This window comes from Salmo salar, chromosome ssa18 (genome assembly GCF_905237065.1).
Source record: "Salmo salar chromosome ssa18, Ssal_v3.1, whole genome shotgun sequence".
Classification (NCBI taxonomy): Eukaryota; Metazoa; Chordata; class Actinopteri; order Salmoniformes; family Salmonidae; genus Salmo; species Salmo salar.
The window spans coordinates 49,582,845-49,583,987 of record NC_059459.1 but is presented as its reverse complement, the minus strand read 5'-3'; positions in this window follow the sequence as shown (position 1 = coordinate 49,583,987).

The window sequence follows — 1,143 nt, the reverse complement described above, 5'->3', positions numbered from 1 at the left end:
TTGGCCCATTCCTCCATGCAGATCTCCTCTAGAGCAGTGATGTTTTGGGGCTGTCGCTGGGCAACACGGACTTTCAACTCCCTCCAAAGATTTTCTATGGGGTTGAGATCTGGAGACTGGCTTGGCGACTCCTTCGTTGCCCGGGCGGTGTGTTTGGGATCATTGTCATGCTGAAAGACCCAGCCACGTTTCATCTTCAATGCCCTTGCTGATGAAAGGAGGTTTTCACTCAAAATCTCACGATACATGGCCCCATTCATTCTTTCCTTTACACGGATCAGTCGTCCTGGTCCCTTTGTAGAAAAACAGCCCCAAAGCATGATGTTTCCACCCCCATGCTTCACAGTAGGTATGGTGTTCTTTGGATGCAACTCAGCATTCTTTGTCCTCCAAACACGACGAGTTGAGTTTTTACCAAAAAGTTATATTTTGGTTTCATCTGACCATATGACATTCTCGCAATCCTCTTCTGGATCATCCAAATGCTCTCTAGCAAACTTCAGATGGGCCTGGACATGTACTGGCTTAAGCAGGGGGACACGTCTGACACTGCAGGATTTGAGTCCCTGGCGGCGTAGTGTGTTACTGATGGTAGGCTTTGTTACTTTGGTCCCAGCTCTCTGCAGGTCATTCACTAGGTCCCCCCCGTGTGGTTCTGGGATTTTTGCTCACTGTTCTTGTGATCATTTTGACCCCACGGGGTGAGATCTTGCGTGGAGCCCCAGATCAAGGGAGATTATCAGTGGTCTTATATGTCTTCCATTTCCTAATAATTGCTCCCACAGTTGATTTCTTCAAACCAAGCTGCTTACCTATTGCAGATTCAGTCTTCCCAGCCTGGTGCAGGTCTACAATTTTGTTTCTGGTGTCCTTTGACAGCTCTTTGGTCTTGGCCATAGTGGAGTTTGGAGTGTGACTGTTTGAGGTTGTGGACAGGTGTCTTTTATACTGATAACAAGTTAAAACAGGTGCCATTAATACAGGTAACGAGTGGAGGACAGAGGAGCCTCTTAAAGAAGTTACAGGTCTGTGAGAGCCAGAAAGCTTGCTTGTTTGTAGGTGACCAAATACTTATTTTCCACCATAATTTGCAAATAAATTCATTAAAAATCCTACAATGTGATTTTCTGGATTTTTTTTCTC